An 18,191-nucleotide genomic window follows, 5' to 3' on the forward strand; every position below is an offset into this window, starting at 1 on the left:
AAGTCCCACAATCTGCAATTTATAAACTGGAGACCTAGGGAAGCTGGTAGCTTAAATTCCAGTCTGAGTCCAGAGGCCTAAGAACCAGACTTGCCAATTTGTGTAAGTTCTAGCCCCAGGACAAGAGAAAATCCATGTCTCAGGTGAGCAGTCAGGAACAGAGGGAGAATTCAACCTTCCTCCCTCCATGTTTTGGTTCTAAGGGGCCCTCAGTGGATTACATGATGCCCACCCCCATTGGGAAGGACTTTCTGCCTTTTCAATCTGTCGATTCAAGGCTCATCTCTTCTGGAAACATCCCCACAAACTCATCCAGAAACAGTGTTTTACCAGATGTCTGGCATCCCTAGTTCTGGTCAAGTGAACACATAAGTTCACCATCACATGCACCTTAGCTTACCAGTATTTACTAGAGTTAAGTAATTTCTGAAATAAATTTGTTAATGTTTGTGTCTCCAAGTTGGATGAAGACCATAAGAGCAGACAGCATCACTATGTATCTTATTTACTGTTACATCCCCAAAGCATATATCCATGCAGGGTATGCTAAGATCTCGAGAGATACTACTGAATTAATGAATAAAAGTAGAAATGGAATTCTGTCTTCAAAGAAAACAACATGGCTTTTCCACTTTGGGAGTTAAGATAATGTCTTGAATCAAATGCCTGATTCCACGTTAAAGTTCCAAAGAGACCTTAAGAATACAGATGGAATGGAAGCTGACTCTTAAGCTTTTGGTAACTTCAAGATTTGAATGGAACTGAGGACTTCTGAATTATTAAAATAGCTTTTGGAAATTGATTACAGTTTAAAACTTCTTTTCAGCGTTATTAGAAACTCTTCTTTAGTCTACTTTAACTTTTGTTAGTGTCATAATTTTCTTAGTGTAAGTGCATCTCCAAAATTGTAACTGTAATAAATGAAAAAAGCAATAAAGTTCTCTTTGTTTTTAAGTAACCCTTTATCTAAGGCTAAATTTCCCAAAACTGATATCATGAAGAACATTAATCCTTTAGAGCTACAGGAGGAAAAAATGGGGAATCCCAGGTCAAATAATTTCAGGAAATACTGTATTCAGTGTTCTCCCTCACACAGTCACTTCATTAAGCGCAACACTGAGGTAGCAGCTCTGAATAGTTCTACAGAAAAGATTTTTGGGGGGGAAGAAAATGCCCCTCTAAATACATATTTTAATAATCTTTGTAAGCATCCTGATGCACCAGTACTTCATGAAATGGTTTTTAGGAAATGTAGAAAGTAAAATATGCAATGGCTTTCATTATTTAATTAATTTCTGTTCTCAGTTAGGGTTGAGTAGATAAAATGATGCCCTCTCTTTTTAAGAAATAGCATCTAGTTTCTGGATACATCCCATTATTTGCTGAAATTATTATTTTAGGGAAGAACATAGTAGAAATAGCAGAGGTCAGGGACTAAGCAGTGTTTTACCTCTCAATCTTTATGAAACCTAGCACACTCTGAAAGTCAGGTCCTAAGAGTGAGGACTGCTTGGACAACTGGGCGACCTATTTCTTGCAAGCCCCCCCCCCCCCCTTCTGTGAAAGTTCCTCTGCCTCAGATAAATGTGAAAGTAGGAAGAAATGACAGTGAGAATATATACTCGGCAAATTCTGCTTCTTTTTTTTAAAGAGGTTTTCAGGATTGGAGCTAGAAGTTGTTTGGGAACTTGTGAGTCGAGATTGTCAAGTCTGATGGACACTAGCAGTAGGTACCTAAACTCATTTAAATTCCTAGGTTCCTTCTCAATTTTCGCTCCTGGATCCCAAAGTACTCCAGAGGAGCAAGATGCCCCAAAGAAAGACACTCCGAAGGTCATTTAACCACAGTGAAAACAACATAGTGTGGACTCATTTAATATTTAAAAACCTATGAAATAGGTTTTATTAATTCAGCTTTAGAGAGAAGGAAACTAGACCTAGAGTTTATATCACTGGCCCTAGATCACAATTACTAAGGGAAGCAGATGGGATTTGAACCCAGGTTAACTGGCTCCTGAGCTATCCCTAATCGTAGCTTTCATGTACATCATTTTATTGAAACCAGTTTAGTTCCCATCTAGCTTAATCTGAATGTCTTCATATTAGTATGAGTTTTTTTTTATTTTTATTTATTTATGTTAGTCACACACACACACAGAGAGAGAGAGAGAGAGAGAGAGAGAGAGGCAGAGACATAGGCAGAGGGAGAAGCAGGCTCCATGCACCGGGATGCCCGACGTGGGATTCGATCCCGGGTCTCTAGGATCGCGCCCTGGGCCAAAGGCAGGCGCTAAACCACTGTGCCACCCAGGGATCCCTAGTATGAGTTTTAAAAGGTCTGTCTCATCAGGACGCCTGGGTGGCTCAGCAGTTGTAGCTCTGCCTTGGGCTCAGTCGTGGGTCCTGGGATGAAGTCCAACACTGGGCTGCCCGCGGGGAGCCTGCTTCTCCCTCTGCCTGTGTCTCTGCCTCTCTATGTCTCTCATGAATAAATTTTAAAAAAATCTTTATAAACAAAAAAATTCTGTCTCATTATTTTAGCTATGTTAATATTCAATTGAGAATTTAAATTCAGTGGTAGCACAACACATAAATCAATGAACTTCAATGACTTCTATAGATTTTGACAAAAGGGTCTCAGTTTTTACATGTAAATGTTTCTAAAACACCTCTTAATTTTCTTCCAAAACTGAGGATACTCAGTTACTTAAGCCCTTAGCATATTTAATCATCATGAGTAATTAGATTTTTTTTTTTACACTTTAGATTTCTTCATATTTTTGTGTTTTCTCCTGATCAACATGATTGTTATACTACTGTTATGATTATAGCAAATTGATTTTATTAAACGGTACATCATTAAAAATAAATTATCTCAAAAACAAGAATAGACTGGAAAATTTAGCAATGAAAAAATACCATGGTCATTTACCAAATATGAAATAATATTCTCAAAACTTCTCTTAATATGTCCTAACACATTTTTCTTCAGAAACAGAGATTCAGTTATCCAACTTTCAAAGGGCTGAGACCTTTGGAAGCCAGTGGCCTTTAAAAAGATTTAAAATAGGATTGCATTAAAAAAATTGTCTAATGTCTTCTACCATTTCTTCTCATCTTCTGCCTGGGGGTATCTTTTTCTCAGAGAATGTAAGGAAACTTGCAGAGTATAAGCAAACTGGATGAAGAGAAATCTCTCTTTCTAAGGCACAGGTAGAAATGAAATAGAAATAAAACACGTAACAGAAGGTGAGTGGTAACTCAGCAGGATAGTGGGTGAAGTTAGCTTTCCTTACCAAAGATTATTTTATAAACGTTATAGCAGGTAATGGCAAAGCCTTCAAGAAGTAGAAGATGATGAGCATCATTGTAATTTCCTTTGTAACGACCTTAAAAAAAAAAAAGATGTCTGTGTACTGGAATTGGAAGTGAATGAGGGTTGACTTAAAGCATATAATTAATTATCCTTGGTTATTTTACACTGTGGCTAATTCAGATGTTACTCAGGCAGAGAGGGAAAAACTTGATTTATTCAGTCTGGAATCCTATTCTCGTTTGGAAAGAAAGGCTTGGGCACCACTGACTGACACAAGTCACAGCCCTGCTGTTCTCCCTGGTAGCCTGGAAGCAGGATCCCAAAGAAAGGATGTTTCTCCGTGATCATTAAAAGTCCTTCATGCTGGAAGAAGGTGGATTAAAAGGAAAGACTTCATAAGGAGATATTGCTTTTTAGTCAGTTAAGTTTTAAAAATAACTTTATGAAGGCTGTCCCGGTATAGTCACACCGCACAGAATCAATCATTGCTTTATTTCTCCTTAAACTTGGACTGACTTTTAAATTTTTTTTTTTAAACTGGAAAAAAAAAAAAAAAAAACAACCCAAATTAAATGTTGAGAATAAATGGGAATCAAGCAAAGACTTAAAATGTTACGCCATAATGCAAACAGTTTCTGAGATGATCCTGGGTTTGTTTGAGGAAAGCACAACAGTAAATGATAGGATTTTGTTTTAAAAGGGCGTGATTCCATTAGGCTACCAGTATGTTTTGTTTGTAATTTTAACTGGTTGGAGGCTCTTTTTGTTACCAGTCTCGTTTCACATTGGCTTTCTACAAAGTTTCTGCCAAATGTTTGCGATAGTGGAGAAGATAGGTGAAGGCCCTGATAGCTAGGATGGGCTCCTGAAGTCCTTCAGAAGAGTCACATGGTCAATTATTTGTGGTAGGTTAATGGAACGTTATCCATTTTTCCTAAGGATGCATTTAAATGCCAAAAGCAGCAAGTCACTTGCCCCAGGCCACACAAGTCAGTGGCACTGGGTGGTGTTTGTGAGGGATTAAAATTCATAACTTCTGACACCTAGTCTGTGAGGCCACCCCAGTTTCAAACTGCCCTCCGTAGATTAACTTTCTCTTTCTGAAAACACATGTCTCCTAATGCTATTGCTGCTGAAAGATATGTCTGTTCATGTGGCTAATCTTCATTGCGTAGGAAGAAATAATAAGAAAGGATCACTCATCTTCCAGTTCACTGTGTTCTCAAAGTGTAAAGGGATACTTCAACTTTCTAAAATCTCCAAACTGGATTTTTTCCCTTTTCTGATTTTTTTAACATGCGTGGTCTATGTTAAAAAATGACTCTGTTTTTATTCTTTATAAGCGACTGAAGTTTTTATTACAGAATCAATGCACTTGAAAGTGAGGAAACTGAATATATTGTCAGGATACTGGACAATTAGATAATTATAAGTTATATTGATGACACATTAAAAGAGAGAGCCTAACGGTGATGATTTTTCAGGAAAAAAAATCTTGTCTATAACTTTAGCACTTTAGCTATAGCAGTAAATCAGCTAAGATTGAAAATTTACAATGTTCTTTGAGGAAGGTGAAATTTATTATTAGCTTTTATATACTCCATTATTTTCACAAAGTGCTATAAAATAATTGTACAAGTTATTCTTCTCAACCTTCCTGTCCTGTGGTAAATAATATGATTTTTGTTATTTACAAGTCAGGAAGAAAAAAAAAAGAAAAAAACCCTTGGGGTCAAAACAAGGTTTTGTATCTGATACAAGGACACAGGATAAATCTGTGACCATTACTTAGAATTGCAGAAATGATAGTTTTATGACATGACTGTTTTTGCTTTCCAACTCTTTAAAACATCACAATCTAATTCAAGTGTTACTTTTGGAACTCTTCTGTCCAATAATAAGATCTTTTTTTTTTTTATGTACTTAGGACTTTTTTTATGTACTCTGCACTTTCAGGTACAGTTTCACATGGTACCTTATTTAATCTTCAAAACATTCCTATGAGGAAGATTGACTTTTACATATTTTATAGAGAATGAGGTACAGAGAATTTAAATGACCTTCCCACATCCAGGGAGTTTAGAGAAGTAGTTCTCAGAGTGTGGACCTCAGACCAGCAGCATCACCAGGGAGTAGGTCATACATATAAATATGGTACTGTATGTGAACTATACTTCAAATACTTCTTTTTAGCTTAAAAAAGAAATGTAAGCCGTCTGGTCCCAGTGCAGACTGAGTCCGAAACTCTGTATGGGGGCTCATCAATGTGGATTTGCCAGGTGATCATGATGCTCGTGTCATGGGAGAACCACTGGTGTCGTGTGAGAACCATTGGCGTAGAACCACCTGGTTTTGAATGACAAGATTTCCAGTTACGAGCTGTGTGCCTTCAAGTCACTGGTCTTTGAGTGCCTGAGTTATCTTTAGAATGTAAGTGGTGACAATCCCTCTTCGACGGGGTGTCGGGAGCACTAAGAGTGTATGTAAGGCAGACCTCAGACAGCTAGTGGATCTTCCGTGAATAAGAAATCCAAAACTCAGTTGTACTATCCACAGGATGGGAATTAAGTATTATACGAGGATCCGTTAATATTATATGTTGAATCATTCTTCACGGCGACCCATAGCCAATGCTTAGTAACTGAGATCGCATATTGTTATTATTGTTGTTGCTCTTCCTGGTACTATTATTAATCATCATCCTTGCCAGTTATTATCTGACTTGGAGAAGCCTGGGCTTTTGGTTTCCCGTTGACCTTAGACTCTGAAATCCTTCACCCTCCTTTGACAGGCCTTCTGTCCACTGTCTTCTAGTTGGTGCCTGTCCGTCTGTGGCCAGCTGCTGGCCCACCTGTTCTTCGTGACTAAGTGTCAGCCATGTGCACCCTTTCTCCTGATCTACAGCCGGCCTGACCCTCACGTCTGTCTCATGTCTGTAGGAGACGCAGGAGTGTGTGGGATGTTGTGGCTTGCGTATGCATTCAGTCCAGCATAACCATTTTAAATGCGTGTCCTCCTGTAAGTTGAGCTCAACAAGAGTTCTACTTAAGGATCTTGCTTTATCCAATCTTGTCTGCACCTCATGGTTATAACGAATAGATGCAAGGTCAGCTTTCAAACATTCCCTAGAAAATTTCCCTTGTATACCATTTTTCTCTTTTCCTCTTTCTTTCTGATTAAAAACAAAACAACAACAACAACAAAAAACCTATCTGTGTTTTAATTTAAAAATGAACAGGCTAGGAATGCCTGGGTGGCTCAGCGGTTGAGCGTCTGCCTTGGGCTCAGGGCGTGATCCTGGGGTCCTGGGATTGAGGCAGAGGGAGAAACAGGCTCCCTGCGGGGAGCCCAATGCAGGACTCATCCCAGGACCCCGGGTCATGCCCTGAGCCCAAGGCAGATCCTCTACCGCTGAGCCACCCACCTGGCAGGATTTCTCCTTGTTTTTGAAATGTGCATGTCCAGCCAAAAATTTTCTGCCACTCTGTACAAACCTTCCAGTGACCAAGAGCGAGCCTTAGGTATTGACTTTGGAGTGACAGATAAACTTTAGTGAGGAGGCGAATCCACATATGCAGAAGTCACCAATGATGATCAACTTTATTTGTTGTTTGCTATTTATCTACCACTTTCCCATTTGTCCAAGCCTCACAATAGTTGGTTTTCTGGCCTCTCTGATGTGTTTTAAAATTATTTACCTTTTAAAAGTCTAAGAAACTAAATCATTCCATCTTGGTCACTATAGTGTTGGTGTATTTTTTTACTTTAGCCTTCTTTAGTGTTCTATAAATATGGCAGATACTCAGTATTTAGAGAGGAGGAAAGTTAGGGCACATCATTGCGGTAAAATCATCAGACTTTTGTCTCATGGTCTATGTTAAATTCTAATATTTTCTAATGAGTAAGGAATGATAGCTTAATCTGAAGGCCATAGATTTCAGTGAATCAATAGAGAACAGAAAAACACGTCTGAAAGAGAGATCACTTGTGTCATGATTAAAACAACTTGGCTAGAGATGAAGATTGGTATCTTTGGGAGTCACTTTGATATAGTGAATCAAATACCTACCTTTTACCTCTTTGCTACAGTGTTTTGCACTTTTGAAGACTGAACAGTGATTTAGGCTAGTATCCAGGGAGTCAAGGGAGAAATTCAAGAACGGGAAGCACGACCTAATCACCACCGAGCTCCTCCTCCCGAGAATACCTACCGGTCAGGTGAAAGGGTGGCCGTCTCTCCGGTACGCGTGTATCAACCAGATGTCACGCTCCCATTTTGTAGTTTGATATGCACGTCAGGCACTTCACGTCTATATTTTTTTCTGATTCTCCTAACATTCAGTTCAGTAGACGTTAATACTTTAAGAATTTTACTTAACGGTAAAACTAAAGCTTAGAATGGGTGTGACTCGTTCAAGATGGTACAGCTAGCTCCACCTTGTTTAGTTTCATTAAAATTGAAGTTCAAAAGAAAAATAAAATAAAATTGAAGCTCAAGTCCTCTAGACCCTGAGGTCCATGTGCTTTTCCAGCAGAGCTGCTTTTGTGTACATGTCCACCCGAATTTCCCACTGCTGGAGAAGCTGCGTGTCTAAGACAAGGGTCCCACGGACAGGGGACCGTGCCTCTGCCCCACACCACCGTGGTCCTGAGTGGGCGCTGTCCACGGGGAGGAGGGTGCGCGTTCCCCGCCACAGGCTCGGACGCCCGGGGGCCTGGTGGCTGGAGGCATGGGGCCCGTAGGCGTGCAGGCCCAGAGGCCCGGAGGCCCAGAGGCCCGGAGGCCCAGAGTCCCAGAGGTCTGCAGGCCCGGAGGTCAGGAGGTATGGAGGCCCGGAGGTCAGGAGGCCTGGAGGCCAGGAGGTCAGGAGGTATGGAGGCCCAGAGGTCAGGAGGCCCTGAGTCCTGGAGGCTCTCAGGCCCACAGGTCAGGAGGCCTGGAGGCCCAGAGGTCAGAAGGCCCGCAGGTCAGGAGGTCAGGAGGCCTGGAGGCCCGGAGGTCAGGAGGTATGGAGGTCGGGAGGTCCGGAGGTCAGGAGGCCCTGAGTCCTGGAGGCTCGCAGGCCCACAGGTCAGGAGGCCTGGAGGCCCGGAGGTGAGAAGGCCCGCAGGTCAGGAGGTCAGGAGGCCTGGAGGCCCGGAGGTCAGGAGGTATGGAGGTCCGGAGGTCCGGAGGTCCGGAGGTCAGGAGGCCCTGAGTCCTGGAGGCTCGCAGGCCCACAGTCAGGAGGTTAGGAGGCCCGGAGGCCCGGCCCGTGCGTCCCGGGGACCCCGACGGGGGCGCAGGGCTGGGGGCCGGTGCCGGACGCCGGTCAGCCCTGCGGCCTCGGGGCTCCTCAGAGACGCCCGGCACCTCCGGCCTCGCAGCTGGAGCCGCAGGCAGGGTTTCCCGCGGTTCAGCCGAGCCCCCCCACCCCCCGCCGTGTTGCAGTGAGGACTGCAGCGCCGTGGCGAGGAGCCCGGGCTCTTCATCCCTGGGGTCGGGGTCGGGGTCGGGGTCGGGGAGGAAGCGTGGCGGCGGGCGGCGCCAAGGGCTGCAGGGGCGCGGGGGGCGCGGGCTCCCTCGGGCCTGGGAGGAGGCCGTGGTGCCGTCGCGCGGTGCGCCCAGCAGGCAGCCGGGGCGCGGGGGCGGGGGGGGGGGGCGCGGCTCCCGGCAGCCTCCGGGGGCGGCGGGCAGCGAGGGGCGGGTCCGCGAGCACAGCCCCCCCCCCCCCGCCCCGGGGTGAGCGCCTCCGCACAGCCGCCGTGTCCCCCGCGGTGGCGGGACGGCCCGCGTCAGCGTCCCGCGCGCAGGTCCCTCACGAGGCCCGAGGGCAGCCCGAGGGGAGCCCGTGGGCGGCGGAACGCAGGGGCCATGCGGTGCCCGCGCCCCCGGGACACAGGCCCTCCGCCGGGAGCCCCGCGCCGCCGCGCCCCTGCCCCGACGATCGTCTCCGGTCGCGGCTCACGTTTTCTCCGGAAACGGCTGTTCCCCCTCCCAGTGGCTGATGTCGCCGCGCGAGTCCTGGGAGGGCCTGGGTCGGCAAGCAGCCCGGGGAGACGCCCGCGGGGCCGCGCGGAGGGGTCGCCAGGCGGGTGGCGACAGGCCCCGGGGCCCTCGGCCGGAGAGGGGGCCGCGCGGGTCGGGCCGCCGCCTCGGGGAGGGGAGCGCGGGGCCGCTCGCGCCGTGGGGCCTTCGTGGGGCTCGGAGCTGCGTCTCGCGGGGAGGCGGCCGCCGCGGCCCGCCCTCACGGCCCGCCCTCACGGCCCGCCCTCCCCGTTGGCCGCCCCCTCTCCCGGTGTCCCCTGAACCTTTCCAGTGAGTCCTCCTTCCCCCACTGTGGAGATGCGCGCGTCGGCCCAGGCCGTTCGCACCGTCTGGTCCAGAGCGCAGAGCGTCGCCTCAGAGCCCGCCCGGCGGCACCCGCTTCCCGCCTTCCCGGAGACCTCGGGAGGTTCGGCTCAGATAGGTCTTGTTTTATTTTTTTGACGAAGATCTTTGCTTTTTCAAGGTTTATGATGGGTCTATACTTTTTTTCTTTTTTACAAGGTGCCCTTGTACAGCACGCGGAGTCCCCAGCAGTGCTTTAAAGGACAGCCGCGCCGCTGCCCTGTGGGAGGGTCCCCCGCCGGCTGGCGTGTTGCGGTATTTCCTGCTTTGCTTTTCATTTTAGAAGATTCATCCTTAATCCCAGGCGTACTGGGACGTCATTCAGACGGCGTATGGGCTCTGCTGAGCCTCGGTGGCGGCCGGCGAGGGGCCCGGGGCGGGTGCGGCCCCGTAGGTGCGCGCAGCCCACCGGCTCGGCTCTCCTGGCAGGAAACCAGCCTGGGGACGAGTCCTGGAAACGTGGGGAGGTGACAAGGCCATGAAGTGACAGCGTTCGCAGCGCGGCCTTCGCCTGGCTCCGGCTCCGCTTCGGCCACCGGGTCAGCGTTTGGCTGGAGGCGAGGGCACGGCCGTGCACAGCCAGCAGGAGCGCATCCCAGGGCCCCGGCGTCCTCCGCCGCGGGAGCTCCTGGCGCGTGCGCACAGCCCTGTTGCCGGGACTCCTCCCGCCCTTCCTCCAGGACCCGCAACCACAGGTTCGCGAATGGGGAACAGGCTGAAAGGGATTGCTCTGTTGTTCAGTTTCATAGATCGTATTAAAGATCTGTACATATAAATTATCAATTTCTCCAGTAGGGAATTCCTGATGAATAGGCCCATTACCCCGGAGATTTGCCTGAATTGCCCAGAAGAAATGCTCCAAAATGAATGCAAATGAACTTCGTAGAGAGGATAGGTTTCATTACTCTGCGTGTCTGTGCAGGGAGGGCTGTGACTGAGCTCATATGTAAGTGTGTTTACAACTGCGTCCTTGAGGATTCCTAAATATGCATTTGACTTGCATGGTGGTAGCTTAAACTGTGGAAAATTTGAACCAAATGTGTATATGGTGGGTTTTTTTCTAGGCTCTTAAATAGCAGACTATGTATTATTTAAATTCTGGGAGTAGTCTTTTATTTTAAATCTAAAATCGTTTTTGCAAATAACTATATCAAAGAAACGACACTCTGTTTTCTTAGAGTTTTTTTTTCCTCTTTTTTTTTATTAGTATGTGCGCACACTCACAAAACCTCACTTAAGTAGGGAGAAATATATGAGTTTTAAAGAAAGAGTCTTTTCTTATTAATGCAATGTACACATTGTTTAGCCTTCTAGAAAGAGCTAGAGAAAATGTCAGTAACCAGCCCTTGTTCTACACATAAATATTTAGTGATTGAATATGTTATATTCATTTACCTCTTGCTGTTCATAGCTAATTAATTTTTCTATTTTCTTTTTTTTTTTTTTTTGATGTACGGTTACCTTTTGGTTATTAGCTTAGATATGTATTTAATAAATATTCAAAATAAATGCTACTAAAATTTCAAAGATTAATGTGTTTAAAATTCAATGAAGTGAACTAGGGTATAAGCTGATTTTTAACATAAGACTTTGGCTAATTTACCTTTTTCCTTTCCTTTCCTTTCCTTTTCCCTTTCTTTTAAGCAACTAATTTTTCCTTAATTGACAATCTCTCAGAATAGAGTATCTTATAATCCTTTTGAGTATGATCCTAACATTAGGGTTGAGCAACTATGTTATACATTTGACTACTAATTTGTCTTCTCGTTGATTATTGGTCACAGTCCTCTTTGCTAAGTAGCTAGTGGTCACTAAAGAAAAGAAAAATGACAATAAATAGTATCTGAGCACTCAATTTTATTATATACTGCATTGGGGAAAACCACATTAGACTAAATGTGACACAAAAAAGGTATTTATTTCAATAACATGAAATGATCTTTTTAAAAAATCATTTTTTATCATTCTCTATTCATTCCATAAACTCATATTACAAACTCAGGAAAAAATAAATAAGATCATTACAGTGTTTCAACATTCTTTGTTATGTGGCCCCGTGTGTGTGTGTGTGTGTGTGTGTGTGTGTGTGTGCCGGTGTGTCTGTGATGGGAAGCACAGAATAAAACATTACCTCAACACAGCTAGATACAGAATTGATGTAATGACATTTGCTTCTTGAAAACATAAGTGGATTTATTTAACAAAGGTCATATTTCACAATTATTTTTAAATACAGTTTTATAGAAAATACTGATATTTTAGATAGGAAGCTTAGATGGCTTTTTGTTTTGTTTTGTTTTGTTTTTAGAGACAGGAGGAAGAGGGAAAGAATCTTACTTAAGCAGGATCTAGGTCCAGCACTGAGCCCAGTGCGGGGCTTGACCTCACAACCCTGAGGTTATGACCTGAGCTGACATCAAGAGTTGATGCTTAACCAACTGAGCCACCTAGGAACCCCTAGATAGACCTTTAAACAGAACTTAAGGAATAAGTGTTTATAGAGAGTGTTTCTACAGTTGTGTGATTCTGGTACAAAGACAGCATCTCGGAGTTAATACTCATCAATAACATGGCTCTAGAGGACTGGGATGAAAAATGGGGTATTGGGAAAGAGGTGCACTGTCACCACGTTTCCCCTGCTGTGCAGTGTACACAAGTCAAAGCACTGAGTAATGAGGTCAAAATCCTTGTCTCTCAGTACTGAGTGAACTCTTCTGGAGGGGCTGATTGTGTTTCAGAGCCTTGAGCAGGGTGTAACTGGGTTCCAGTGGAATTAAGCAATACATCAGTAAGGTTATAAGACACAGCTTTGGGGTTCCCTGGGTGGCGCAGCGGTTTAGCGCCTGCCTTTGGCCAAGGGCACGATCTTGGAGACCCGGGATCGAATCCCACGTCGGGCTCCCGGTGCATGGAGCCTGCTTCTCCCTCTGCCTATGTCTCTGCCTCTCTCTCTCTCTCTCTCTCTCTCTCTCTGTGTGTGACTATCATAAATAAATAAAAATTTTTAAAAAAAGACACAGCTTTGGTGCATGAAGTCATCTACATCATATTTGTGCATGTCCCACCTCTATGTGCAGCTATAAAATATGTATAAAGGACATATCACAGGTAATAAGCACAACACAATCATATGTAGTATATAAAACATACTAGCAATACCATCTTCAGCATTGCTGTCTAACTATGAAAAGGGTGGATTTTGAATTATTTTCCCAGAAGTGGGAACATCCTAATCCCGTCACAGTCATAGTACTTGTGTTTAGATTTGTGTAGACTTGTGTGTATTTTATTGCTATTTACTAAATATCTGCTGTGGTGTTCACATACACGTGGAGGTCCACTCACAGTCTTTCACTCAGCACAGTTTTACTGAACGTCTACTGTGGACTAGACACACATCTAGGGCAACATACAGTGGTGAGTAAATATAGACACTCCATTGTTTTCTCTGGCATTTTCAATCTTTGAGCAAACATACATATAATCCAAAAATTATTTCATCAGATTTGTGATGATTGCTATGATAATCTATTCTCAGAGTTCACTAAGCTGTTTTCCTATGAACACTTACTCTATGCCAGACCCATAAGAGTTGAGGAAATAGCATTGAACATTGATATTTATCTTCTAATATAGAAGATATCCATTATCCTTGTTGATTAATTGTAAGTCATAAACACCTTTTCTTTGTGGTAAATTTGTAACATGCATAGGTCATCTACTGTGTACCTCCATTAAGAATTTCTTTTCCTGCGTTTTTTATCTTTCCCAAACCCGCTCCCTTCCTATGCAATGGGAAAATGATACTGGTCGATTTTTCCATACTCTTGGGAGTTAATAGATCATTACCTTTAATGGAAGAACATAATTTTATTTGATGCACACCATGCTCTCTCTCCCATATTTTTATTTACTATATTGGTATTTTTAAAAGACCCATAACCAATTATAAGTGCTAATACTGTGATTTAAACTAACAAGTGAATAAAACTGAACAAGGAACTATTATTATAATACCCACCATGGGCAGCCAATATATTGTCTTTTCTATATACAGAAATAAACAACTCTCTAGACCCAAGCTGAAGTGCTTCATGACTTTTTAAATATAGCAGTGTAAACCTTGCTGATTCTTTTTGTCATGTTAACTGATACATAAATACTAAAAGCCATTGAAAGTTTTTACCTTTATTTCTTAGAATTTAAGTTGTATTAATGTTCATATAATGTTGGTTTAGCAGTTGACTGTTTCTGTACGTGGTATACGGTTAGCCTTGCAAAAGAATCATTGTAGATCCAATCAATACAAATGACTATGTTTGGAATGCAGTATATGGAGCTGGATTTCAGATGAAGTAACAGGGCATGAACAAGATTTAACTAGTCATTAAGGGTAATAGAAATAATTTATTTTAGGAAAGTAAAATCAATAGCAAGGCAAAAAAATTGTTTGAACTGGTGAATAGCACTAGGTTTTCTGAAAGTTCAAGCCCCTGTTTGCCTGAATCTTCATAAAATTCCCTATAGGCAGCTTCCTAAAGCAGAGGGAAAATATTATATTGCATTGTCACTGAAATTTCTTCAGTGGGGGCTGGTGAGGGAGATGAAATACCTGAGAATGAGGGAGTAACAAAAGGCTCCCCACATGCTCTATGCTTTCACTCACCTTCGTGCACTACCAGTAATAACACTGGGTCGGGACCCAGTTATATTTCCACTTTGCAGGAAACATCTGTGCTAATTTTCAGATAGAAAAATGAATAACCAATCCTAACACATCAGGGCCTTTTTATGTAAATATGCATTTCACAGCACATTAAAGGTAAGGAGAGCTTTGTCTGATATTTGGAATCAGTTTAAATTAATTAACTATAAGTAGAAATGTGGGGAGCTGCTTGCCTCAGGGCCTCAGGGCCCGGAGGCCACCGTGTGGTGGGGAGAGCAGGTCCAGTGGTGGCCCTGCTCTGGGTTGAGGGCGGATGTGAGAAGGCAGCAAAGGAGCCGGGGTCCGCAAGGTGTGGCTCTGAGTCCCAGGAGGTGTTGTGCGCGGGGACAGGGAGATGCACTGTGTTTGGGAGGCAGGCGGGCAGGGGGTCGCAGGGCCTGGGCCCTCCAGCAGATCACGCACATGAACAAGTAAAAGCTCTTCTTCTTCCTTCCCCACTCATTCTCCGAGCCCTCTTCATGTCTCCTGTGTCTCCTTGAGTTATTTTCGTAGTAACTCTTGCCTGTACCTAGAAATCTCCTATTCATGTTTCATTTTACTTGATGTCATCTTTTTCTGCCGGCTGGATTGTAAGCATGGTATGCACAGGAAGATGAGCTACTTGACTGACCAAGCCTGACTCACGAGGAGCCCTCTGAAAACATTTAGTTGTTGAGAGAAAGATTTTTTTTAAATTTATCCTTGCTTTTTAACAGAAAATTAAAATTTATAGCTGCAGAAAATTAAGAACAGAAAAACAGTAGCTAACAGTTGTTGAGCGTCAAGCACAGTTCCCTGTCTTTCCATGTAAAGTACAGAACAGCCCTAGAGGGAAAGCACTATCATTATCCTTACTTGACAGATGGGAAAACTGAGGCACAGTGATGCGAAATGGCTCACCAAAGCTTCTAGAAAACATGGTAAGAAAATTGAGATTCTAAACCAAGGGGTCGGGCCCCAATGGTAAATGTGTCCTTTTATTGTGCTAATGATGCTTCACAAGAGAAGGGAGAAATAATGGTGAGATCTGCAAGAGATATTTGCTAGGTTTGTTCCTGGCTGTGGGCTGACCGGGTTCCTCAAGGATGTGATGTCAGCTAAGTAGAAGAGAGAACCATCACCACCTGGAATAACTATAACATTCTGGGAATATATATTGTACAGATAGGCAACTTTATTAAACAAATCCAAAACAAAACAAAACAAAACAAAAAACCCAAAGGACAAAAGAAAGGAATAAAAGAAGGTCAAACAAACTTTTAGTTCAGCATTAAATGTTTCTTAGAAGTAAAACATTTTCATAAAGATCATTGAGGTCAACACCCTTACCTACATATAGGAAAAGCAGAAAATCGCCGAGATTACACAGGTTGATGCTGACCCAGATTGGGTCAGTTGTGTTTAATCCTACCTCTCTCATTTCTTCTCCACACCAAGATTCTTCCAAGGTGGGACATTGACCTCAAATTTTTCTTAAAGATATCAGAAAATATACACAATGTTTTATCTTCCTTTTTCCCCTGACAACTAGAAATATGTATAAATATGGTAATATAACTCAGATTACTATTCCAGTTCCATAGAGATGACTGTCTAATAAGAAAACACACCAGAATTTATTTTTTTGGGAAAAAAAAAGTTAAATCATAGCCTGAGATGTGCATGCTTCCTAACAAAAGATGACTTAGCAAGAGCTACAAGAGAATGCCAATAAAAAATTGTTCGACATTTATCTATAATAACCACCATGATAAAAAGCAATTTCTCACATACATAGTCAATGTTGTATATTCAAGCTGGGGTGTATATACATTTGTCTTTTTAGTACAATACTCTCTAAGCACAGAGCATCTTTCTAAATGGATGTGTCATACCATTACTTGGTAGGACATGAATAATTACAGCCTTAAAGTGGTAATACGCCTTCCTGACACAAATATAGGACTATGATGCTGTATAATGTTGACATTTATAGCCACTTTCATGGACTTTATCTCGAATCCTTGAGTGGATGCAGAGTATATGGCATATCTATTCTAAAGTGCCCGTGTGTGGACAAGCACAGCAACTATCACGTGGTGAAAAGTGTCTTGGACTTCAGTGTTCTATTATTGTGGATGGTTTTAGAATCACCGGGGAAGGAGACTTGAGCCAATCCTTCTATGCTAATGGCAAATGGTTACTGTGACCTAGCGATGTTCTCAGGTGACAAATCCAACCAAAGATCCCTAAAATGAGTTTGATAATAAATCCTTCATATGTAAACCTTGAACATTGCTAGGCATATTAAACTCAAAAGGATCGTGATTGTTGCATAATGACACTGCCTTTCTTCAGGGTTGTAGAAAGATGAGACACCATGGCTTAGAAAGTTCTCAAGAGAAAGTTTACACCTCAAAATAGAAAGCATTTTAATTTAACCTGAGATTGAGGAGAACATTTCTGTTAAATGTTCTTTGGTCTTAGTAAAGCATCCTGAAAATATGTTCACCTTATGTTGATAGCAACGTTTTACTAGTGGACATATTAATTATGATATAACTGTTATAGTAACAGAATATTAATATAGCACATACATTGTGAAGGACAATGTGTTTGCATATATTAATCTCTGTAGTCACCAGAACAACCTTATGAGGTAACTATTACTATTACATCTGTTTTACAAGCCAAGGAACTGAAATGGAAAGGTGAGTTGACATGCTCCTTGTCGCAGAGCTAGTGCATGCTGTCCACCCATCATCGGGGATCATTGGGGTAGATAGACCTTAACTTTCCTGTCCTATCTCAGTTTCTTTAGCATGGGATGTGGGTTGGTAGAAGGAAGCCGATGCTTGGCTCTGCCTTTTATTCTTTATTCCTACTGATAACTGGGAATACTAATCAAGTTCCCTTGTAGATGGCTAAATTTGGTATTAAAGTTGGTACTAAAAATCAATGATTTCAGAACCTACTCCTGAGAGTGTTCTATGAAAAAGGAAAGAAATTATATGCTATATATTAGAGTAATCCATCCTTTATAATGGGATCCTGGAGCAGACAGACTGTGCCAGGCAAGTTGAGCCTTGAACCAATTTTTAATTTGTTGAATTTTTCTGAGACTTATAGGGTATATAAATATAAGTATATCTAGACGGGTAGTACCTATAGAATATATGTAGATTTACATGGGGATCCCCAGGTGTCTCAGTGGTTTAGCACCTGCCCTTGGCCCAGGGCATGATCCTGGAGGACCAGGATCGAGTCCCACGTCGGGCTCCCTGCATGGAGTCTGCTTCTCCCTCTGCCTGTCTCTCTGCCTCTCTCTCTCTCTCTCTCATAAATAAATAAAATATTTTTTAAAAAGGAATATATGTAGATTTACAGGCAGTGTATGTACATACAACGTTTTATCTATGGAGCCTTATATTAGAAATTATGATTTTATCTAATTTTCTGAATGGGAGATTTTGCACATGTACTCATGCAAGTGGAGAATGACATATATAGAGACTTGGGACTTAGAGAAACACAGTTTGATTAATAGGCGTGAATCGTTTTATGGATTGGATGGTAGTGGGTGGTCTTTCTGAGGCATGGAGCCATTATAGGTAAACTTGAACTTTCTGGGTTATCAACGTCAAAGAAAGCTCAGTCCAGAGGCACCTAATGTAATGGATCATGTTTCTTGGCCTGCAGTTTAAGATTCATCCTCTGAGATCCCTCCTGTGTTTTTATCAAATATAAATTAAAAAATACAAACTGTAAGGCTACTGTTAGCTCCTGGCTAGACAGCTCTGTTGCTATCCGAAATGTTCATT

The 18,191-nt window shown here is 42.9% G+C and overlaps 1 protein-coding gene across 4 annotated transcripts in view; it reads left to right on the top strand.

The window, feature by feature from the left end:
* EPHA3 (EPH receptor A3) overlaps positions 1 to 18,191 on the top strand; it is a 324,141-nt gene that overhangs the window by 137,199 nt on the left and 168,751 nt on the right. The gene's annotated exons all lie outside the window — the stretch shown is intronic.

This window comes from Vulpes vulpes, chromosome 1 (assembly GCF_048418805.1).
Source record: "Vulpes vulpes isolate BD-2025 chromosome 1, VulVul3, whole genome shotgun sequence".
Lineage (NCBI taxonomy): Eukaryota > Metazoa > Chordata > Mammalia > Carnivora > Canidae > Vulpes > Vulpes vulpes.